The 25,564-nt window shown below is 44.7% G+C and overlaps 2 pseudogenes across 1 annotated transcript in view; one reads left to right on the forward strand and one right to left on the reverse strand.

The window, feature by feature from the left end:
• LOC100984524 (cytochrome P450 2B6-like) overlaps positions 1–25,564 on the forward strand; it is a 109,923-nt pseudogene that overhangs the window by 52,450 nt on the left and 31,909 nt on the right. The window lies entirely within an intron of this gene.
• Positions 11,287–25,564, reverse strand: part of LOC100974853 (cytochrome P450 2A13-like) — a 122,884-nt pseudogene continuing 108,606 nt past the window's right edge.

Raw genomic sequence — 25,564 nt, forward strand, 5'->3', positions numbered from 1 at the left:
AAATAATGATTAAGCTCAACTAGCTTTTCTTGAGTGCTTACTGTATGCCAGGCATTGTGCTAATTATTTTATATGGATAATGATACTGAATCCTCGTGACTCTTCACCCTTTAGAACTTCAGGACGTGGAAACACAAAATCCCCGACTTTGGAAGGTCATTTAACTTAATCTTTTACTTGGTGTCTGCGGCCTGTGGCTGCTGTAACAAATTACCAGGAACTTAGTCGTCTAAAACAACACAAATGTATTATCCTTCTGTTCTGAATTTCAGAAGTTCAAATAGGCTTTCACTAGCTGACACCAACGGACCATCTGATTCTCTGCCTTTTCCGGGTGTTAAAGCTGTACTCCTTGTAATCCTGGGTTCACGACTCTGTCCTCCATCTTCAAAGCCAGCAGCGTAGCTTCTTCAAGCCTCTGTTTGCTTCTGGCATCACATCTTTTATTCTTTTTCATTATTTTGGAGAGTCTTCCTCTCTTGCCCACGCTGTGGTGCAGTGGCGTGATCTCAGCTCATGCAACCTCTGCCTTCTGGGTTCAAGCGATTCTCCTGCCTCAGCCTCCTGAGTAGCTGGGATTACAGGCATGTGCCACCACACCCAGCTGATTTTGTATTTTTAGTAGAGACAGGGTTTCACCATGTTGGCCAGGCTGGTCTCAAACTCCTGACCTCAGGTAATCCACCCGCCTTGGCCTCCCAAAATGCTGGAATTACAGGTATGAGCCACTGCGCCTAGCCTCACATCTTTTTTTTCTAACTCCGATTCTCCCGCCTCTCTTTTATACAGACACACAATATTATATTGAAGGCCAATCTTGACCACCCAGGCTAATCTCTTCATCTCAAGATTCTTAATTTACTGGCATTTTCAAAGTCTCTCTTGTGTTTTTGTTACCCTTGTATACATAGCCTTCCAGGCATTAGGTTTTAGAGACTTGGAGGTGGTTATCTTTGATGGCCATTATTGAGCCAACCGCCCTGCCAAAGTTAAATAGAATCCGTCTCCAATCACTTCTGATCTGGTCCATTTGGGTAACTTTAGTAATGAGGAACTCACTACTTGCTTAAGGAAAATTCCCAGTTTTGGCCCCTCTCCTTAATAATGCAATTCAAAACAAGCCAAAGGATTTCTCCTGGTGCAGATGAGAGACACTAACACACTTCCACTCAAATGTTTCTAGTGTCACCTCCATTGTCTGAGTTGTCTTTCACTGGTCTAAATAATCAGGCTGGGTGCAGTGGCTCACGCCTGTAATCCCAACACTTTGGGAGGCAGAGATGGGCAAATCGCTTGAGGCCAGGACTTTGAGACCAGCCTGGCCAATATGGTGAAACCCTTTCTCTACTAAAAATGCAAAAATTAGCCAGGTATGATAGCGCACACCTGTAATCCCAGCTACTTGGGGGACTGAGGCATGAGAATCATTTGATCCCAGGAGGCAGAGGTTGCAGTGAGCCAAGATTGCACCACTGCACTCCAGCCTGGGGTACAGAGAAAGACTCCGTCTCAAAAAAAAAAAAAAAGAAAAGAAAAGAAAATCAAATATTTATTGGATGATTCTATGTGCCAAGCACTGTCCTAGTTCCTTGCCTTGCATACCAGACTTTATGTAATGTTTACAACTCTATGACCTTGTCCAAACAGCACACTCATTTTGAAGATGATGAAACAAGTTCAGAAGGTGAAGTCACTCATCCCTAAAGCGCAGAGGAGTAACTCCATCAGTGGTGATCTTAATCAGTCACATAACCGCTTGTCATTTGTGTCAATCCTGTCTTAGTCACCCAGCATGCCTCTTTCCCATTCTGTAAAAAACCCATGTATGAGAGCCAAGCTGGGACCGTGGCTTTTTGGTTCTTTTAAGTAAAGACCAAATGTCCTGGCAGCGTTCAAGACTCCAAGCTGCCTGTCTCCCGATGTTTGATGAGTAATTGAGCATCACCAGTGTGTCAGTTGTTAAGTTAAAGAAGCGACCAAACAGGCCTGGTGTGGTGGCTCATGCCTATAATCCCAGCACTTTGGGAGGTTGAGGTGGGTGGATCACGAGGTCAGGAGTTTGAGACCAGCTTGACCAACATGGTGAAACCCTGTCTCTATTAAAAATACAAAAATTAACTGGGCTGGTGGCAGGTGCCTGTAATCCCAGTTACTCTGGAGGCTGAGGAAAGAGAATCACTTGAACCCAGGAGGCGGAGGTTGCAGTCAGCCGAGATTGTGCCATTGCACTCCAGCCTGGGTGACAGGCTGTCAAAAAAAAAAAAAAAAAAAAGAAAGAAGGGAGCAAACATGCATGGCTTGCATCTGAGATCTCTTTCTGCTGGAGCTTGGAATGCATGATTTGCCCTGGATTCCCTAACAAAAACACCTGTTTTTGTTTTGTTTTGTTTTGTTTTGTGCCCTTGTCCGCTATATTTTCTGGCCCCTTCCAGCTAAGATTCACGAAGAGATTAACCAGGTGATTGGACCACACCGGCTCCCAAGGGTGGATGACCGGGTCAAGATGCCCTACACAGATGTCATTATCCATGAAATACAGAGACTGGTAGACATCGTGCCCATGGGTGTCCCCCACAACATCATCCGGGACACTCAGTTTCGAGGTTACCTTCTGCCCAAGGTGGGGTTGCACCCTCATTGCCTCCCTTCCACTGCACTCCTCTCTCTCCCTGGTTCCCTACCTCTGTAGCCCAACACTGATTTCTCCTAACTGCCCTCATTTTCACCCCAGGGCACAGACGTATTTCCCCTGCTTGGCTCTGTCCTCAAAGACCCCAAATACTTCCGCTACCCAGATACCTTCTACCCCCAGCACTTTCTGGATGAGCAGGGCCGCTTCAAGAAGAATGAAGCCTTTGTGCCTTTTTCCTCTGGTAGGTTTCTCTGGTCTGACTTCCTCCAGGCATGTGCTAAATCCACCCCCCAGCCACTGGTCTGTATTTGAAGTTCAAGTCACAGTGTGAATTTGAAGGTTATATCATAGAACCATAAAGTTTTAGAATCCCAGAATTAGTAAATATTAGGACGTTTGACTCTGATAATTAGAAAAAAAAAGTTGGGATGGTAATAGCACTAAACAGGGCATAAACCAACTGGCTGGCTGTTAAGAACAAAATAAGACATATTTTCTATTTTTCCAGCCAGATAGTCTCTGAACCTTTGCCATTGATCAATGAAAGCAGCCATAGACAATATGTAAATGAATGAGCATGTGTGTGAGCCTGAAAAACTGTTTACGGACACTGAAATTTGAATTTTGTTTTATCTTCATATATCACAAAAGAGTCTTTTTTCCCCAACCATTTTAAAATGCCAAAAGCATCCTAGTTTGCAGGCTGTATGAACACAAGCAGCAGGGCAAATTTGCCCAACAGACACTCATTTGCCTACTCATGTCATAAAATCTTTAAGCAGCAACATTTTAAGTGTATGTTGGTGGGGCACAGTGGCTCATGCCTGTAATCCCAGCACTTTGGGAGGCCGAGGCAGGCGGATCACTTGAGGCCAGGTGTTCGAGACCAGCCTGGCCAACATGGTGAAACCCTGTCTCTACTAAAAATACAAAAATTAGCCAGGCGTGGTGACGGGCGCCTGTAATCTCAGCTACCCAGGAGGCTGAGGCACAAAAATCACTTGAACCCGGGAGGTGTAGGTTGCAGTGAGCCGAGATCATGCCACTGCACTCCAGCCTGGGTGACAGAGTACGACCCTGTCTCAAACAAACAAAAAACAACAACAAAAAGTGTATGTCATTTGGAACCTGGAGTCAGGACAGTGGTTGGGAATCTGGACTCCACTCCATCATTTAGAAATGGTGGGGTCTTGGGTGAGTCACTTCAGCCCCCATCTGTGAAACAGGGATTAATCCCTCCAAACAATTGGAAGAGTGGCTTACAAACAGTAAGTGTTATTAAGGGTGAGTTTTCACTTTTTTTCCTCACCAGTGTCTGGCACCTAATAGGCATTTGACAAACCCTTGAGGAACTGAAATGAACACAACCTTGAAACTCATGAATCCTATAGAACCATTCCGTCTTGGAACGGGATGGAATCCTAGCCATCAGAGAAGTAGCAGGTCCTAGCTGAGCACTAACTATAGGTACCCACTAAGCCTGTGTAACACCCCTTTATAAAGCAGTCACAGTCATGAGCCCTGAGGTGCCGATGAGGCAGCTGAGGCCCAGTGGGGTGGTCAGTCCAGACACCCCTGGCACCCCCATGACCTGTGCAGGTGCAACCCTTCCTTCTGCCCTCCCCTGTGCCTGCAGGAAAGCGCATCTGCTTGGGCAAGGCCATGGCCCGCATGGAACTCTTTCTCTACTTCACCTCCACCCTTCAGAACTTCTCTCTACGCTCGCTGGTGCCACTTGTGGACATTGATATCACCCCCAAGCTCTCAGGCTTTGGCAACATCCCCCCGACCTATGAGCTCTGTCTTGTGGCCCGCTGAGCTACACCTCCTGCGGGGCAAGGAGGAAGCGGTGAAGAACGCAGCTCTCCTCTCGTGTTCAGGAGCACCCCCTCTTCCTCATCTTACTAATCCTCAAGCATCCCTAAGAGGAGGCACTATGATTACAGAGTCAGCCAGGGTCACCTGAGAATGTACAGCTGCGTGTCTTCCCCTCCCATAGAAGAGCAATGCCCTTTGCAAGATTTGCACCTCTGCCTGCAGGTTTCATGGTCACATGGGCACTGTTGCTTAGGTTTCTGGCTGCATCAGATTCTTACTGTAGTCCCTGTGTCTTCATGTTGTCCCTTTTTGTGTGTGCTCTGATTTTGACCAAAATGTAGTCTAAAATCCTTTCTCCTTGGTTCTCATCTTTACCCACCAGCCCCCGAAAAGTGAACAAAGACCTCAAGTCTGTTGAGCGTAGCAAGTTTATTGAGTATGGTGTGTGACAGCGATGTAGGGCACAGCCAACAGCTTGAAATGTCTTTCTTGACTTGTTATGAGTTATAGTTTCTGCCAGCTGCTCTCCAGTGACTTCCCCTGGGTAAAATGCCCCATCCTCACCCATCTTGCTGACTCATTACCTTTCTCCGCCATCATCTCTTCTTCTAATCTTCCTTTCCGGTTACTGTCAGCACAACTCCCAATTCCAAATACTCCCCAGTCTGTTTGTTTGTTTGGAGATGGAGTCTCACTCTGTGGCCCAGGCTGGAGTGCAGTGGCACCATCTAGGCTCACTGCAACCTCTGCCTCCTGGGTTCAAGTGATTTTTGTGCCTCGGCCTCCCGAGTAGCTGAGATTACAGGCACATGCCACTGCACCTGGCTAATTTTTGTAATTTTAGTAGAGATGGGTTTTCGCCATGTTGCCCAGGCTGGTCTCGAAATCCTGACCTCAAGCGATCTACCCACCTTGGCCTCCCAAAGTGCTGGGATTACAGGCGTGAGCCAACGTGCTCGGCCTCCCCACTCCATTTTTGAGGATAGCTCAGTTATCCCCAGCTTCTATCATTCCCTTTCCAAACTCCATTAACTGACAAAAACGTTCCCTCTTTTTCATTTATTCAGGCAATATTTACTGAATACCCAACAAGTGCCAGCGTAGTCTTCAGGGACTTGGGATCCATCAGTAAGCAAAACAGACAAAAACTGCTGCCTTCAGGGAGCTAACATTCTAGTAAGGAAGGTGGACAATAAAGCATACATGAAACAAATATGCAAATGACATACTGCATTAGAAAAGCAAGGCTGGTAAGTGGGATATGCATTCTGTGATTGGAATTGCAAATGGATGGTTAGGGGTGGTTTCACAAGGTGATGGGGCAACAAGCTATGAAGATATCTGGGAAGGGAGTGTTCCTGGCAGAAAGATTAACCAACAGCAGTGGCCGGGCGTGGTGGCTCATGCCTGTAATCCCAGCACTTTGGGAGGCCGAGGTGGTCGGATCACCTGAGGTCAAGTGTTTGAGACCAGCCTGGCCAATATGGTGAAACGTATGTCTCTACTAAAAATACAAAAATTAGCTGGGCGTGGTGGCAGGTGCCTGAATCCCAGCTACTTGGGAGGCTGAGACAGAGAATTGCTTGAACCCGGGAAGCAGAGGTTGCAGTGAGCTGAGATTGTGTCATTACACTCCAGCCCAGGTGACAGTGTGAGACTCTGTCTCAAAAAACAAAGCAACAAACAAACCAGCAGAGTCCTAAGGCAGGAGGCTGTGTGCATCCAGGAATCCACAGGGAGCAGGTGTAGCTCGCATGGAGGAGGAAGACAGAGTAGGAGTGAAGGAAACGAGGCCAGGGAGGCGATGGGGACCAGACTGTGTGGGGTCTTGTGGGCCAAGGTGAGGTCTTGGCTTTTACCCTGAGAGTGATTGAGGTATTTGGAGGGATGGTGAGCAGAGGATGACATGTACAGACATATTTTACAGGGCTCACACTAGCTATCATATGATGGATACAAAAGCCAAGAGCTATTAGCAGGCTACTGCAACTGGTAATGTTGACTCAGACCCAGCAGCAGCAGTGAAGCTGGGCAGAATATGGTAGATTTGAAATCTGTTTCACTCTCTGAGATGGTGGGGTTTGCTACGGTATTGTATATAGGGTGTGAGAGAAAGAGGGAGTTCAGGCAGGAGTCCAAGGATAGGACCTCATCTTTGATCACCTCTTCTTCAACCTGTCACCTCCAGGGGATCTTGGGACCCATAACAGTCAGGGTTCCTTTTTTTTTTTTTTTTTTTTTAGACAGAGTCTCACTCTCTCACCCAGGCCGGAGTGTAGTGGCATGATCTCAGCTCACTGCAACCTCTGCCTCCTAGGTTCAAGTGATTTTCCTGCCTCAGCTCCCTGAAGTAGCTGGGATTACAGGCACGCACAACCACGCCTGGCTAATTTTTGTATTTTTAGTAGAAACTGGATTTCACCATGTTGGCCAGGCTGGTCTTTATCTCCTGACCTCAGGTGATCCACTCATCTCAGACTCCCAAAGTGCTGGGATTACAGGCTTGAGCCACTGCTCCTGGCCAGGGTTCCTATTTTTAAGCAATATAAAGTGACTTTGGTTATTTTAAATAGAAAGGCTGTTAGCTGCTGGAAGGTGATTGTTTAGCTTACAAAATTAACAGCAATTCTGGAAAAATAGGGTAAGAATATGAGTAGGAAAAAGAGGCTGTGGTAGGGGACCAACAGCCAAGGTAATGTTCAAAGCTATCTGGTAGGACCTGCTGCCACACCACCCATCTCCTGGGTACTGAACACCTGACCCACCCCCTGGGTACTGCCATGGGACTCTAGACCCACTGATGCCACTATAGATGATTTCCTGATTGTGTCTGTGTTTTTGTCTCACATCCTCATGATTAAGAGTTCCAGATATCTAGCCACATGTTAAAACCTTAGGGTTCAAGGTGAGGTGAGGAAGAATGAATACCTCCTTCAGCTGTTGTAGTGGGAGGCAAAGCCTTGTCCCTGATCAAGAGCCACACAATAGGAGGTACTCAGAAAATCAGAAAAGAGTTTTGAGACTGTGTGTATAATAAACAATAAATGCGGCCAGGCATGGTGGCTCACGCCTGTAATCCTAGGACTTTGGGAGGCCAAGGTGGGCAGATCACTTGAGGCCAGGAGTTCGAGACCAGCCTGGCCAACACAGTGAAACCCCATCTCTACTAAAAATAGAAAAAAAATTAGCCAGGCATGGTGGTGCATCCCTGTAATCCCAGCTACTCGGGAGGCTAAGGCATGAGAATCACTTGAACTTGGGAGGTGGAAGTTGCAGTGATAGTGTCACTGCACTCCAGCCTGGGCAACAGAGTGAGACTGTCTCAAAACAAACAAACAGACAATAAATGCCATTATATACATTATGGGAATTAGATCCTCCGGGAAGCTGAGACTTAGACGGAGTTAGGGGTCCATCATTTTATTGGAGGGAGGAGGGTAATGCATGTGAAAGACCAAAAAGGAAGGAAGCAGATGACACTGGTAGCAGAAAAAGTCTTCAGAACAGGGTGCAAATCCAACACTTGTGAAAGAAAAGAAGGAAGGAAGGAGGATTGGACAGGGACAGGCCAAGACCACCAGGCAGAGATAACAGACCCATAATCCACAGAAAAATGCTGTTGGGGATGGCTTATGTTGGGCAGATAGGGTCATGCCCTGGATCCAAGAGTCCTTAATTACTATCTGGGGCTTCCTTGGAAAAGCATGGGTTCTGCTCCATGCTGAGGTGGGTCCTAATGGTGCTGCAACTGGAGACTCTCAGCTTACTGCCCTTATTGAAGCTGATTGGAAAGTTCTCCATGAATGAAGATTCAAGCAGCACATTCCTATGCCCACCACAGACACCAACATACAAACCCACATCATTAAAGCCTTGGCACCCCTTCTATAAATGCAGCATCTCAGAGCTACAAACACACCTCGCAAGTACACAGTACAATGGGCATCAAACATTTTTAGCTGTGAAACGTTTTTTAAAATGATCTTACTTGCAAATAGAATACATAAAGCAGGCCGGGCGTGGTGGCTCACGCCTGTAATCCCAGTGCTTTGGGAGGCTGAGGCGGGTGGATCACCTGAGGTCAGGAGTCCGTGACCAGCCTGGCTAACATGATGAAACCCTGTCTCTACCAAGAAAATACAAAAATTAGCCGGGCATGGTGGCACGTGCCTGTAGTCCCAGCTACTAGGGAGGCTGAGGCAGCAGAATTGCTTGAACCTGTGAGGCAGAGGTTGCAGTGAGCTGAGATCACGCCACTGCACTCCAGTCTGGTGATAGAGCAAGACTGTGTCTTAAGGAAAAAAAAAAAAGAATAAGCAGGAGAGAGAATTGTTGATCTCTCTTTAGGTAAAGCACAGAAGAGCTATAGGTCCTCAAAATAGCCTTCATTTCTATCTATGATGCGAGCCTATTAGAAAGTTCCTAGAGGCCGGCGCGGTGGCTCACGCCTGTATTCCCAGCACTCTGGGAGGCCGAGGTGGGCGGATCACGAGGTCAAGAGATTGAGACCAATCTGGCCAACATGGTGAAAGCCCGTCTCCACTAAAAATACTAAAATTAGCTGGGTGTGGTGGCACGTGCCTGTAGTCCCAGCTACTCGTGAGGCTGAGGCAGGAGAGTTGCTTGAACTCGGGAGGTGGAGGTGGCAGTGAGCTGAGATCAAACCACTGCATTCCAGCCTGGCGACAGAGTGAGATTCCGTTAAAAAAAAAAAGTTCCTAGAAATTCTGAGAATATAAGACATTGTAGTTATTCAACACACATCGGGTCCTTCCAAGGGGCCCACGGAAGGACCTAATGACATAATGTTGACCAGGAAAAGCTCAGTGACTCACCACATAGGGCTCACAGCCCAGCAGGGAAGAGTGCTCCATCTCTCAAAGTGACAGCCCAGCATAGCCCAGCATAGCTCTGATGAAGGAAGCACAGAGTAGAATGTGGAGGACTGTGATGGAGGAAGCCCAGGTGGATTAGGTAACACCAGGAAGTATGAGGCAGGTTAGAGGGAATCGGTACTCCTGCTATCCCCTGGAAGTAATTCATTTAATTAGAGTAAACATTTCTCAGAAACTAGGTGAATCAATTTTCTTCCTAGAACTAATCAAGACCTACAAGTCAGAGAGGACATTTTCTTTACTGTGAGCTTTTTTCTTTATATTTGTTTCTTTTCTTTTTAAAAAAGCCTTTATTGATATAACTTACAGATCATAAAGTGTACAATTAAATGGGTTTGGGTGTATTAATCAATACTGCAACCATCACCATGGTCAATTTTAGAACATTTTCATCACCTCTAAAAGAAACCTCATACCTTCTAGGTCTTACCCCTTTCCCCCCCACACTCAATTCCCCGCCCTGAGTAACCACGAATCTACTTTTCTTTGTAGATTCACTTTTTTTTTTTTTTTTTGAGATGGAGCCTCGCTCTGTTGCCCTGGCTGGAGTGCAATGGCGCAATCTCTGCTCACTGCAACCTCTGCCTCCCAGGTTCAAGAGATTCTCCTGCCTCAGCTTCCTGAGTAGCTTGGATTACAGGTGCCCACCACGATGCCAGGCTACTTTTTGTATTTTTAGTAAAGATGGGGTTTCACCATGTTGGCCAGGCTGGTTTTGAACTCCTGACCTCAAATGATCATCCGGCCTTGGCCTCCCAAACTGCTGGGATTACAGGCATGAGCCACCATGCCTGGCCTAGATTCTCTATTCCTGACTTGCGTATAAATTGAGTCATATATTATGTGGTCTTTTCTGACTGCGTTCTTTCACTAATACTTTTTTAAAGGTTCATGCTAGTTGTAGCATGAAGTTCTGCTTCATTCCTCTTTGTGGCTGAACGAAATTGCATTGTATGGATATATCACCTTTTATTTATCAGTTTATCCAGGGATGGATTTATTAGCTTCCTAGGGCTGCCTAGGAACCTAGGTACATATAACAAAGTACCACAAACTGAGTGGCTTAAAAAAACAACAGAAATGGGCTGGGCACAGCAGCTCACACCTGTAATCCCAGCACTTTGGGAGGCTGAGGGGGGCGGATCACAAGGTCAGGAGATCAAGACCATCCTGGCTAACACAGTGAAACCCCGTCTCTACTAAAAATACAAAAAATTAGCCAGGCATGGTGGTGGGCGCCTGTAGACCCAGCTACTCAGGAGGCTGAGGCAGGAGAGAATGGGAGGCAAGGCGGAGCTTGCAGTGAGCCGAGATCTGCAACTGCACTCCAGCCTGGATGACAGAGCGAGACTCCGTCTCAAAAAAAAAAAAAAAGAAAGAAAGAAAGAATCCCATATTCTCCACTTATTCATCCCTCCTCCCTAAACTCCTGGCAACTACTGATCTTTGTACTGTCTTCACAGTCTCACTTTTTCCAGAATATTATATAGTTGGAATCACACAGTATGAAGCCTTTTCAGGCTGGCTTCTTTTACTGAGCCATATACATTTAAGGTTCCTCCCAGTCTTTTCATAGATTGATAGCTCATTTCTTTTTATTGCTAAATAATATTGTATGGATGTACCACAGTTTGTTTCCTCATTCACCTGTTAAAGGACATCTTGGTTGCTTCCAAGTCTTGCAATTATGAATAAAGCTGCTGTAAACATTTCTGTGTAAGATTTTGTGTGGATATAAGTTTTGTGTGTGGATATAAAGCTCATTTGGGTTAATACCAAAGAGCCTGATGGCTGTATCACATGGTAAGAATCTGTTTAACTTTGCAAGAAACTGCAAATCTATCTTCCAAATTAGCTGTGCCATTTTGCATTCTCACCATCAATGAATGACAGTTCCTGTTGGACCACCTCCTTGCCAGCATTTGGTGATCAGTTTTGGATTGTAGCCATTCTAATAGGTGGGTAGTGGTATATCATTATTGTTTTAATTTGAAATTTTTAGTGACATATGATGTGGAGCATCTTTCCGTATGCTTATTTGCTATGTGTATATTTTCTTTGGTGAGGTGTCTGTTCAGATCTTTTGCCCACTTTTCATTGGGTTGTTTGCTTTCTATTGTTGAGTTTTAACAGTTCTTTGTGTATTTTGAATGTAAGTCCTTTATCAGGTATGTGCCCTGTAAATATGTTCTCTCCATCTGTAGCTTGTATTGTCGTTCTCTTGACAATTCTTTTGCAGAGCAATTTTTAATTTTAATGATGTAGAATTAATCAATTGTTTCTTTCATGGATTGTGCTTTTGGTGTTGTGTCTAAGAAGTCACCAGCAAACACAAGGTCATCTAGATTTTCTCCTATGTTATCTTCTAGAAGTTTTATACTCATTTTTTATTTAGGTCTACAATAAACTTGGAGTTAATTTTCGTGAAAGCTGTAAGGGAGCTTCTAAGGGGGACACACACTAACTTATTTGAGAGAGGGCAGGTAATTGTGAAACTCTTAGCTGGGTCTTACAACAGACCCTAGATCCATCAAGAGAACCCAACCTTCAGAAACCCATAGTGGAATGTTTTTCATGCATACATGGGGAGAGTATGCAGTCATATGCTCACATGCACAACTGTACATGATCACACACATGCATATGGTATGTCCTGATCCAGAGTTCTCCCAGCATTCTCTCAGAATGTTTCTCTCTGTCAATTTCTTCATTAAGCGGTCTCATTGTGTCCCTGAACGGACTCTCAATGGACGACAGTGGCCTTACCTGTTAGGGGGTGCAGGCTACACCCTGGTGCACAAAGTGTGCTTGAGTAGGTGAGAGTGGGCAAGTGTGCAGTGAAGCCAGGACAACCGCCGGCCAGGTCTCTGGAGAAAACCCCAGGACAGGGCTGTTCAGGCTGTGTGATGCTATACTAAGCTGTTTGACTTGAGGAAGGGGTGCTTTTTAAGAATCTGCCCAGAGGGTTGTGTTCAAAGATTTGCTGGGCACTTATATTCTGTGACACCTCAGATACAGACAACTTTCTGAGCCTCAGCTTTGTCATGTGTAAAATGGGCATGAATGCTGTTCCCCTTTGCAGAGGTTTGTGGGCATTAAGTGAGGTGAGCATGCAACGGTTTTTGAACAGAGCTGACACGGAGGTACTTGTTCAAGAAATAAGAGATGCTATTATTACTACTCTTTGTAGCATAGTTTAAGGTTTCCCTTCCTCTCATCCCAGCTCTGAAGGACATCGTCAAGGTGAACTGAGCCCCTTCTCTTCCCCCTAACCACCTCGCCCCTTCCTTTCCCCCTGTCCTGCCCTCATTCTTAGCCCCGCCCCTCCCGCAGGCCCGCTCCTGGCCCCGCCCTTCCTCTGATCCCGCCCACCACGCCTGCACCAGCACAGCCCTCCCTCAGCAAGGCAAGTAGCACTTGGTGTAGTTTCGTGGGATTGTGACAAAGCCCACGTGTTTGGGGGACACAACAGTGTCCTTAGGCGACTGCCGCGATTTGAAGCGGAAGTTCTGCATGATGGTGGTGAGGTAGAGAAAGAGCTCCATTCTGGCCAGGCCTTCTCTGAAACAGTTCCGCCTTCCTGAGGAGGAGAGGCGGGAGGGGTGGAGGTGAAGCCCACTCTCAGTGCAGCCTCGCCCCACTACAGACCTCCAGCTGCGGCTCTCCCAGGGAGGAGGGGTGGAATATTATGGCCTGAGAGACTTTCAGAGGAGGCTCTGATCCTCCCTGAGCCTCAGTTTCCTTGAGTGTACAAAAGATGTACAAAAGATGTACAAAAGATGGGGTGATCGATGCCACGTGTCACAATGGGAGGTTTAGATGCCCCTTCCCCCAGATAACACTCGCAAATATGACTGCTGTGCTGTCATCTCCTTTTTAGGGATCTGAAGAATCTGCTGTGTGACCCTAGAGAAATAAATCGCTGATTCTCTCTGGGCTTTGGTTTTCCCCGCCTCTGAAAGGGGTATGATGTTTCCTTTCCTTTCCTTTTGCCTGGGCACAGGTACTGGGTGCTTGGTAGTTAAGGGAGTATCAGCTGGTGGCTCAACGGTAGATTCTAACAGGAACTTCCAAGCTGGGGAAATACTAGGCTACACGGCAGAGAGGGGAGCTGGGTAAGGGAGGCCCCTGCTGGTGTGAGTAGTAGCCTGGCAGCAAACAGTGGTCTCTTACTGATGGAGAAGGGCACAAAAGCATCACGCTTCTTAAACTGCCCCTTCTCACCCAGGAAGTGCTGGGGATTGAAGTCCCAGGGGATGGAGAAGAACCTGGTGTCTCTCAGCACGGAGCCCAGCATAGGGAACACTTCTATGCCCTGGGAGGGAGGAGGAAGTTGTATGTGATGAGGCGGGTTGGGGGATTGTTGAGAGTACACAGGGGCTGGAGGGGGAACTAGGGTGCCCCAGGTGAGGGGAAGTGGCAGGCATGGGAATTGGGGACCTCTGAGGGAGGAGCCTTGGGGGATAGAAGTTTCACGTCTCTGAGACAGGAAGTTTGGGAGACATGGGGTTCATGTCCTCTTAGGCGGGGTGTTCAGGGAACATGAAATTTATGTCCTTAAAGCAAAAGGGCAAGGGGAAAGGAAAAGGAGACTCATGTCCCTTGGGACAGGGAGTTTGTGGACATGGAGTTCATTCCTCTCCATGTGGCAAAAATTCTGGGGGAGATACAGGATTCAGGAGTCTCTGAGAGGGAAGATAGAAGGGATGTGGTGGTTCAAAAAAGCTTTCATTGAGAGAGTGGGACAGGGGCTAGAAAGCTTCTCATGGAGATGGGGTGCTGAGGTCACAGAGAGTGTGTTGGAAGTCCTAGGCTGGTGGGGGGGCATGCAGCACCTTGGAGAGGAAGAAATCCCGAAACTTGGTGTCCTTCTTGACCCTGCGGGACACACCCATGGGGAGCAAGTCTCCACATCTTTGGATCTCATGGATCACTGCCTCTGTGTAGAGCGTCTTGGCCCGGTCCTCAAACTTGGGCTGCTGGTTCTTGCCGATCACTCTGTCAATCTCATGGACCTTTGCTGGGGGAGGAAGGGGAATGCATTTAGGTATCTAGGGGTCTCAGAGCAGGGATGATAGCCTGAATAGGTAAAACGGGGTGGATGACATGGCTCCGTGTATGACACGGAGGTAGACCATTCATAACAGATGTCAGCAATTAGCATTGTTGGCGCAGGATCATGTTAACCAGGTCGTGCCAGAATCACAGGGGAGGCACAGGGAGGAATTCAGGGGATGATCCAGAGGAGCGGGCAGCGGGCACTCAGTGGGCTTGGGACAGGAGTGACTGACCAATCAGTGCAGATATTTTCAATATTTAAATAGCTAATGAGACTCAGCTGATGCCTATCAGCTGAATATTGCCCTGTCTCTGGACAGCAAGGCACGTCTCAGGGTCCTGGGATCTGGGACAGGTGGGGACTTTGCACCAGGCTCAGGGGAGTTTTGAGGGTCTGGGACCCTCCACTTCCCTTCCCCTCCAGCCTTACCCTCCACCTCTGGGTGCTTCATGAGCAGCAGGAAGCCGTAGTGCAGGGTGGTGCTGACAGTCTCGGTGCCCGCATAGAAGAGGTTCAACGTGGTCAGCACCAGGTTCTTCAAGTAGAACTCTGTGTTGGGGTTCTTCTCCTCCTGCAGGGAGAGGGGGCTTTAGGCCAACCTCACTCCTCCTGCCTTCAAGGCATGCCGCCATATCTGGCTAATGTTTTAAAAAATTTGTTGTAAAGATTATATCTCGCCATGTTGCCCTGGCTGGTCTCAAACTCCTGGGCTCAAGCAATCTTCCTTTCCCAGCCCCCTAAAGTGCTGGGATTTTGGTGGGAGCCACTGCACACAGCCCAGATTATTATTTATTTATTTTTATTTATTTATTTTTTGAGATGGAGTCTTGCTATGTAACCCAGGCTGTAGTATAGTGGCATGATCTTGGCTCGCTATAGCCTCCACCTCCCCAGTTCAAGAAATTCTCCTGCCTCAGCCTCACGAGTAGCTGGGATTACAGGCATGCACCACCATGCCCAGCTAATTTTGGTATTTTTAGTAGAGATGGGGTTTCACGTTGTTGGCCAGGTCGGTCTTGAACGTCCTCCTCAGCCTCCAAAAGTGGTGGGATTACAGGCGTGAGCCACCGCGCCTGGCCGAGGCCCAGATTAAAATGTTTAAAAAAGTACTCTTTATGCAGATTCACCTTAACATTTTAACCCATTCCCAATATGACTTGTTCTATTCTATCAATCAATCATCTATCTATCTTACTCTGTTTTATGCTACTATAACAAAATACTACAGACTAGGTAACATATTTATTTATTTTTTTGAGATGGAGTTGTGCTCTTGTTGCCCAGACTGGAGTGCAAATGGCATGATCTTGGTTCACTGCAACCTCTGCCTCCTGGGTTCAAGTGATTCTCCTGCCTCAGCCTTCAGAGTAGCTGGGATTACAGGCGCCTACCACCACTCCTGGCTAATTTTTGTATTTTTAGTAGAGACAGGGTTTCACCATGTTGGCGAGGCTGGTCTTGAACACCTGACCTTGAGTAATCTGCCCACCTCAGCCTCCCAAAGTGCTGGGATTACAGGCGTGAGCAGTAGCACCCAGTCTACTTATAAATAATACAAATTTATTTCCCACAGTTCTGGAGACTGGGAGTCCAAGATCAAGGAGCTGGTAGGTTCGGTGCCTGGTGAGGATCAGGTTTCTACTTTCAAGATGGCTCCGTGCTGTTGGATCCTCCAAGGGGAGGATCACTGTGTCCTCACATAGTGGAAGGTGGAAGACCAAGAGAGGTGAACTCCATCCATCAAGCCCTTTTGTAGGGGTACCTAATCCCATTCATGATGATGGAACCCTCATGACCCAATCACCTGTCATAGGCCACACCTCCCAATACTGTTGCATTGGGGATTACATTCCAACATGGATAAAAAACATGCAAACCATAGCAATATCTATTTAGTACTTTTTCTGAACCACTTAGGGTAAATTACATACAACATAGGTTTTACCTCTCAATACTTTGGAGAGTATCTCCTAAAAATGGGGACATTTTCTGATATAACTGCAGTTACATTTATCAGCTATAGTAAATTTAACGTTGATGCAATACTTTCATCCCTGAGGTTTATATTCCAACTGTTGGTTTGAGAAGTAATTTGACAACTTTGAAACGAAATGGCAGTTTCTTTGTTGCCTGAGTGATGCCACACTTAAGACTCACTCATGGTTCAGCGTGGTGGCTTATTCCTGTAATCCCAGCACTTTGGGAGGCTGAGGCAAGAGGATTGGTTGAGGCCAGGAGTTTGAGACCAGCCCATGCAACACATTGAGACCCTGTCATTACCAAAAACAAAAACAAACAAACAAAATACACAAAGAAAAAAAAAGACTCACATCTAAGTTTCCAGAGGCATCTCAACAGTTAATGGCAAGGGCCCTGGATCCAGGGAGCTGGGCTTTGATCCTGGCTCTGAATGCTATCAGAAAAGTGATGTTGATTAAGTTATGTGATCTCTTCATGCCTTGGTTTCCCCAGTGGTGAATGGGGATAATTTTAGAGATACGTGGTGAAAACATTTATAGGTGAATTGATGCAAGGTCTGGCATTTTCTTCAAAATAATCCCAATTTGAGGAGGAGGTTCCAAGATGGCCAAATAGGAACAGCTCCAGTCTGCAGCTCCCAGCGTGAGTGATGCAGAAGATGGGTGATTTCTGCATTTCCAACTGAGGTACTGGGTTCATCTCACTGGCACTTGTCAGACAGTGGGTGCAGCCCATGGAGCAGGGCGGGGCAGCGCCTCACCCGGGAAGTGCAAGGGGTCAGGAAATTCCCTTTCCTAGCAAAGGGAAGCCGTGACAGATGGTACCTGGAAAATCAGGACACTCCCACACTAATACTATGCCTTTCCAATGGCCTTAGCAAACGGCACCCCAGGAGATTATATCCCACGCATGGCTTGGAGGGTCCCACCCCCATGGAGCCTCACTCACAGGTAGCACAGCAGTCTGAGATCGAACTGCAAGGTGGCAGCGAGGCTGGGGGAGAGGCATCCGCCATTGCTGAGGCTTGAGTAGGTAAACAAAGCGACCAGGAAGCTCAAACTGCATGGAGCCCACCGCAGGTCAAGGAGGCCTGCCTGCCTCTATGGAATCCACCTGGGGGCAGGGCGTAGCTGAACAAAAGGCAGCAGAAACTTCTGCAGACTTAAATGTCCCTGTCTGACAGCTTTGAAGAGAGTAGTGCTTCTCCCAGCATGGAGTTTGAGATCTGAGAACAGATAGACTGCCTCCTCAAGTGGGTCCCTGACCCTTGAGTAGCCTAAATGGGAGACACCTCCCAGTAGGGGCCCACTGACACCTCATAAAGCCAGGTGCCCCTCTGAGATGAAGCTTTCAGAAGAAGGATCAGACAGCAAAATTTGCCATTCTGCAATATTTGCTGTTCTGCAGCCTCCGCTGGTGATATCCAGGCAAACAGAGTCTGGAGTGGACCTCCAGCAAACTCCAACATACCTGCAGCTGAAGGTCCTGACTGTTAGAAGGAAAACTAACAAACAGAAAGGATATCCACACCAAAACCCCATTTGTACGTCACCATCATGAAAGACCAAAAGTAGATAAAACCACAAACATGGGGAGAAACCAGAGCAGAAAAGCTGAACACTCTAAAAATCAAAGCGCCTCTTCTCATCCAAAGGAATGCAGCTCCTCACCAGCAATGGAACAAAGCTGGACAGAGAATGACTTTGATGAGGTGAGAGAAGAAGGCTTCAGACAATCGGTAATAACAAACTTCTCTGAGCTAAAGGAGGATGTTTGAACCCATCACAAAGAAGCTAAAAACCTTGAAAGAAGATTAGATGAATGGCTAACTAGAATAAACAGTTTAAAGAAGACCTTAAATGACTTGATGGAGCTGAAAACCATGGCATGAGAACTACGTGATGCATGCACAAGCTTCAGTAACTGATTTGATCAAGTGGAAGAAAGGGTATCAGTGATTGAAGATCAAATGAATGAAATGAAACGAGAAGAGAAGTTTAGAGAAAAAAGAGTAAAAAGAAATGAACAAAGCCTCCAAGAAATATGGGACTATGTGAAAAGACCAAATCTACATCTGATTGGTGTAATTGAAAGTGACGGGGACAATGGAAACAAGCTGGAAAACACTCTTCAGGATATTATCCAGGAGAACTTCCCCAACCTAGCAAGGCAGGCCAACATTCAAATTCAGGAAATACAGAGAATGCCACAAAGATACTCCTCGAGAAGAGCAACCCCAAGACACATAATTGTCAGATTCACCAAGGTTGAAATGAAGGAAAAAATTCTAAGGGCAGCTATAGAGAAAGGTCAGGTTAGCCACAAAGGGAAACCGATCAGACTAACAGCAGATCTCTTGGCAGAAACTCTACAAGCCAGAAGAGAGTGGGGGCCAATATTCAACATTCTGAAAGCAAAGAATTTTCAACCCAGAATTTCATATCCAGCCAAACTAAGCTTCATAAGTGAAGGAGAAATAAAATCATTTACAGACAAACGAATGTTGAGAGATTTTGTCACCACCAGGCCTGCTTACAAGAGCTCCTGAAGGAAGCGCTAAACATGGAAAGGAACAACTGGTACCAGCCACTGCAAAAACATGCTAAATTGTAAAGACCATCAATGCTAGGAAGAAACAGCATCAACTAATGAGCAAAGTAACCATCTAATGTCATAATGACAGGATCAAATTCACACATAACAATATTAACCTTAAATGTAAATGGGCTAAATCCTCCAATTAAAAGACACAGACTGGCAAATTGGATAAAGAGTCAAGACCCATCAGTGTGCTGTATTCAGGAGACCCATCTCACATGCAGAGACACATATAGGCTCAAAATAAAGGGATAAAGATCTACCAAGCAAATGGAAAATGAAAAAAAAAAGCAGGGGTTGCAATCCTAGTCTTTGATAAAACAGACTTTAAACCAACAAAGATGAAAAGAGACAAAGGAGGCCATTACATAGGTAAAGGGATCAATTCAACAAGAAGAGCTAACTATCCTAAATATATATGTACCCAATACAGGAGCACCCAGATTCATAAAGCAAGTCCTTAGATACCTACAAAGAGACTTAGACTACCACACAATAATAATGGAAGACTTTAACACTCCACTGTCAGTATTAGACAGTTCAATGAGACAGAAAGTTAACAAGGATATCCAGGAATTGAACTCAGCTCTGCACAAAGCCGACCTAAAAGACATCAACAGAACTCTCCACCCCAAATCAACAGAATATACATTCTTCTCAGCACCACATCACACTTATTCCAATATTGACCACATAATTGGAAGTAAAGCACTCCTCAGCAAATGTAAAAGAACAGAAATCACAACAAACTGTCTCTCAGACCACAGTGCAATCAAACTAGAACTCAGGGTTAAGAAACTCACTCAAAACCACTCAACTACATGGAAACTGAACAACCTGCTCGTGAATGACTACTGGGTACATAACAAAATGAAGGCAGAAATAAAGATGTTCTTTGAAACCAATGAGAACAAAGACACAACATACCAGATTGTCTGGGACACATTTAAAGCAGCATGTGGAGGGAAATTTGTAGCACTAAATGCCCACAAGAGAAAGCAGGAAAGATCTAAAACTGACACCCTAACATCACAATTAAAAGTACCAGAGGAGCAAGAGCAAACACATTCAAAAGCTAGCAGAAGGCAAGAAATAACTAAGATCAGAGCAGAACTGAAGGAGATAGAGACACAAAAAACCCTTCAAAAAATCAATGAATACAGGAGGTGGATTTCTGAAAAGATCAACAAAATTGATAGACAACTAGCAAGACTAATAAAGAAGAAAAGAGAAGAATCAAATAGATGCAATAAAAAATGATAAAGGGGATATCACCACCGATCCCACAGAAATACAAACTACCACCAGAGAATGCTATAAACTCCTCTATGCAAATAGACTTGAAAATCTAGAAGAAATGGATAAATTCCTGGACACATACACCCTCCCAAGGCTAAACCAGGAAGAAGTTGAATCCCTGAATAGACCAATAACAGGCTCTGAAATTGAGGCAATAATTAATTGCCTACCAACCAAAAAAGTCCAGGACCAGAGAGATTCACAGCTGAATTCTACCAGAGGTACAAGGAGGAGCTGGTACCATTCCTTCTGAAACTATTCCAATCAATAGAAAAAGCGGGAATCCTCCCTAACTCATTTTATGAGGCCAGCATCATCCTGATACCAAAGTCTGGCAGAGACACAACAAAAAAAGAGACTTTTAGGCCAATATGCCTGATGAACATTGATGCAAAAATCCTCAATAGAATACTGGCAAACTGAATCCAGCAGCACATCAAAAAGCTTATCCACCATGATCAAGTGGGCTTCATCCCTGGGATGCAAGGCGGGTTCAACATACACAAATCAATAAATGTAATCCAGCATATAAACAGAACCAAAGACAAAAACCACATGATTATCTCAATAGATGCAGAAAAGGCCTTTGACAAAATTCAACAGCGCTTTATGCTAAACACTCTCAATAAATTAGGTATTGATGGGATGTATCTCAAAATAATAAGAGCTATTTATGACAACCCCACAGCCAATATCATACTGAATGGGCAAAAACTGGAAGCATTCCTTTTGAAAACTGGCACAAAACAGGGATGCCCTCTCTCACCACTCCTATTCAACATAGTGTTGGAAGTTCTGGCCAGGGCAATCAGGCAGGAGAAAGAAATAAAGGGTATTCAATTAGGAAAAGAAGAAGTCAAATTGTCTCTGTTTGCAGATGACATGATTCTGTTAGAAAACCCCACTGTCTCAGCCCCAAATCTCCTTAAGCTGATAAGCAACTTCAGCAAAGTCTCAGGATACAAAATCAATGTGCAAAAATCACAAGCATTCTTATGCACCGATAAGAGACAAACAGAGAGCCAAATCATGAGTGAACTCCCATTCACAATTGCTTCAAAGAGAATAAAATGCCTAGGAATCCAACTTACAAGGGATGTGAAGGACCTCTTCAAGGAAAACTACAAACCACTGCTCAACGAAATAAAAGAAGACACAAACAAATGGAAGAACTTTCCATGCTCATGGATTGCAATAATCAATATCATGCAAATGGCCATACTGCCCAAGGTAATTTATAGATTCAATGCCATCCCCATCAAGCTGCCAATGACTTTCTTCACAGAATTGGAAACAACTACTTTAAATTTCATATGGAATCAAAAAAGAGCCCACATTGCCAAGTCAATCCTAAGCCAAAAGAACAAAGCTGGAGGCATCATGCTACCTGACTTCAAACTATACTTCAAGGCTATAGTAACCAAAACAGCATGGTAGTGGTACCAACACAGAGATATAGACCAATGGAACAGGACAGAGCCGTCAGAAATAATACCACACATCTACAACCGTATGATCTTTGACAAACCTGACAAAAACTAACAATGGGGAAAGGATTCCCTATTTCATAAGTGGTGCTGGGAAAACTGGCTAGCCATATGTAGAAAGCTGAAACTGGATCCCTTCCTTACACCTTATACAAAAATTAATTCAAGATGGATTAAAGACTTAAATGTTAGACCTAAAACCATAAAAACCCTAGAAGAAAACCTAGGCAATACCATTCAGGACATAGGCATGGGCAAGGACTTCATGTCTAAAACACCACAAGCAATGGCAACAAAAGGCAAAATGGACAAATGGGCTCCAATTAAATTAAAGAGCTTCTGCACAGCAAGAGAAACTACCATCACAGTGAACAGGCAACCTACAGAATGGGAGAAAATTTTTGCAATCTACTCATCTGACAAAGGGCTAATATTCAGAACCTACAAAGAACTCAAACAAAATTACAAGAGAAAAACAAACAACCCCATCGAAAAGTGGGTGAAGTTCCCCTTCCTGTGTCCATGTGTTCTCATTGTTCAATTCCCGCCTATGAGTGAGAACATGCAGTGTTTGGTTTTTTGTCTTTGCGATAGTTTGCTGAGAATGATGGTTTCCAGCTTCATCCCTGTCCCTACAAAGGACATGAACTCATCATGTGGGGTGGGGGGAGGGGGGAGGGATAGCATTAGGAGATATACCTAATGTTAAATGATGAGTTGATGGGTGCGGCACACCAACATGTCATATGTATACATATGTAACAAACCTGCACATTGTGCACATGTACCCTAAAATTTAAAGTATAATAAAAAAAGTGGGTGAAGATATGAACAGATACTTCTGAAAAGAAGACATTTATGTAGCCAACAGACACATGAAAAAATGCTCATCATCACTGGCCATCAGAGAAACGCAAATCGAAACCACAATGAGATACCATCTCACACCAGTTAGAATGGTGATCATTAAAAAGTCAGGAAACAACAGGTGCTGGAGAGGATGTGGAGAAATAGGAACACTTTTACACTGTTGGTGGGACTGTAAACTCGTTCAACCATTGTGGAAGACAGTGTGGTGATTCCTCAGGGATCTAGAACCAGAAATACCATTTGACCCAGCCATCCCATTACTGGGTATATACCCAAAGGATTATAAATCATGCTGCTATAAAGACACATGCACACGTATGTTTATTGCGGCACTATTCACAATAGCAAAGACTTGGAACCAACCCAAATGTCCATCAATGATAGACTGGATTAAGAAAATATGGCACATATACACCATGGGGAGGGATAGCATTAGGAGATATACCTAATGTAAATAACGAGTTAATGGGTGCAGCACACCAACATGGCACATGTACACACGTTGTGCACATGTACCCTAGAACTTAAAGTATATATAAAAAAAGAAATAGAGAAAGTACGTGCTTTCTCTATACACTTACATGCTGTATGTAAGTGTCATACAGAGGTATGCTCTGTAAGACATTTACCTCAGCATATACAGTTAAACCCTTTTTCTATGTGGTTATTGAGAGTTTGACTAGTGGTGTTAATTATGGGTAGCCACCGGTACTGATCAGTACTTTTTGTTTATTCCTATTTTTCCAGGAACCATTTGTTTTACACATTGTTCTCTGTATTACTCATATTTACCCAGAGAGAAAAATATATCACTATAATTTGTAAATTCATATGTTTAATGGAAGGAGCAAAACTGTTCTTCACTTATTACAATTATTTTTGAAACATAAAAAAAGTTGTGAAGATTTCATCTTAATATGGATATTTATCTGTTCTCAAATAATACTTTTATAATTTCTTATGCCTGTCTTTAGTCTCTTAATCCTGTTATCTTCAGAAGCTAAGGATGTATGTCACCTCAGGACCTCTGTGATAATTGTGTTAACTCTACAAATTGATTGTAAAACATGTATGTTTGAACAATATGAAATCAGTGCACCTTGAAAAAGAACAGAATAATAGTGATTTTTATGGAACAAGGGAAGACAAACATAACGTCTGACTGCCTGTGGGGTCAGGCAAAAAGAGCCATATTTTTCTTCTTTCTTCTTGCAGAGGGCCTATAAACGGACGTGCAAGTAGGAAACATATTGCTAAATTCTTTTCCTAGCAAAGAATATTAATATTAATGCCGTGGTAAAAGTATGCGTTCCTGGGGGGAGGTCTATAAATGGCTGCTCTGTGAATGTCTGCCTTGTGCAGTTGAGATAAGGACCGAGATAAACCTTGGTCTCCTGCAGAACCCTCAGGCTTACTAGGGTTGGGAAAACTGAACCCTGGTAAATTTGTGATCAGACTGGTTCTCTGCTCTTGAACCCTGTTTTCTGTTATTTAAGATGTTTATCAAGACAATATGTGCACCGCTGAGCATAGACGCTTATCAGTGGTTCTGCTTTTGCCCTTTGCCTTATGATCTTTGTTGGACCCTTATCAGTGGTTCTGCTTTTGCCCTTCGTCCTGTGATCTTTGTTGGACCCTTATCAGTGGTTCTGCTTTTGCCCTTTGCCCTGTTCCCTCAGAAGCATGTGATCTTTGTTAGGCCCTTATCAGTGGTTCTGCTTTTTGCTCTTTGAAGCATGTGATCTTTGTACCTACTCTCTGTTCTTACACCCCCTCCCCTTTTGAAACCCTTAATAAAAACTTGCTGGTCTGAGACGCAGGTGAGCATCATGGTCCTACCAATATGTGATGTCACCCCTGGTGGCCCAGATGTAAAATTCCTCTCTTTGTACTGTCTCTATTTCTCAGCTGGCCAACACTTATGGAAAATAGAAAGAACCTATGTTGAAATATTGAGGGTGGGTTCTCCCAATAATAATACAGACATGAAAAACATTTGATGGAAATCCAACATCCATTCCTGATTAAAAATTATCAGCAAGCTAGAAATAAACAGAATTTCTTACCCTGACTAAAGGCATCTACAAAAATATCTGCAGCCAACATCATACTTAAAGGTGAAAGATTTAATGCTTTCCCTCTAAGATTGGGAGCAAGTAAAGAATGGCTGTTCTTACCACTCTGATTCAAAATTGCACTGGAGGTTCTATCTATTATTCCACTCTCTAGGTCCATGTGTACACATTGTTTAGCACCCACTTACGAATGAGAACATGTGATACTTTCTGTGCCTGGCTTATTTCACTTAAGATAATCACCTCCAGTTGTATCCATGTTGCTATAAAAGACAAGACTTTATTCCTTTTTATGGCTAAATAGTATTCAATGGTGTATATATACCACATTTTATTTAACCATTCATCTGTTGATTCCCTATCTTTGCTATTGTAAATAGTATTTGGACCACATTTCAAGTACTTAATTAGTGGCCACATGCAGCAAGTGACTATCATATTGGACAATGTAGCCCTAACCCACTATATGACCTTGGGTAAGACTTGCAAACTGTCAGTGCTTCAATCTCTCCATCTATAAAATGGGGATGGCAACAATACCTCCCTAAAAGGGTAAAGACTGAGTCACTGTGTGTAAAGCACTTCACGCCTCCCCACTGGTGCTTCACCCTGGGGCTGGAATGAGGACTCAATCTTAGCATCAAATGACACAGCACAGCAGGACCCCAGTCCTTGGGTCAGAAAAGTCCATGCTAGCACCTCTCCAGTGTTAGGAAAGTACAGCTTCCACCTCATAAAAATCAGGATTGTTTGTCTTATCCTCCTGGGTCAAAGTAACTTCTGGGCTCAGGGTAAACACTGAGTCACTGTGTGTAAAGCACTTCACACCTCCCCACTGGTGCTTCACCCTG

The sequence above is a fragment of the Pan paniscus genome, chromosome 20, assembly GCF_029289425.2.
Source record: "Pan paniscus chromosome 20, NHGRI_mPanPan1-v2.0_pri, whole genome shotgun sequence".
In the NCBI taxonomy this organism is placed as follows: Eukaryota; Metazoa; Chordata; class Mammalia; order Primates; family Hominidae; genus Pan; species Pan paniscus.